Here is a 234-nt window from a genome sequence, read left to right on the forward strand (position 1 = left end):
TTCTTGGTCAATCACATTGATCAGCAATCAATTAATCATAACTCGATTCATGATCATATTTAACAATAAAAGAGGAGTTACTAATAAATTATATATTTCATAATTTAAATCAAATTCAAATCTATAGAGGTGCAATTCATCCCTCTTAGTAGACTTTTTCTTCTAATGAAAATAGGAGGAAAATAAAAAGTATAATTCAAAATTTTTCACAAACTTCAAAAAAAATCTTACAAA

Source organism: Quercus lobata, chromosome 2, assembly GCF_001633185.2.
Source record: "Quercus lobata isolate SW786 chromosome 2, ValleyOak3.0 Primary Assembly, whole genome shotgun sequence".
Classification (NCBI taxonomy): domain Eukaryota; kingdom Viridiplantae; phylum Streptophyta; class Magnoliopsida; order Fagales; family Fagaceae; genus Quercus; species Quercus lobata.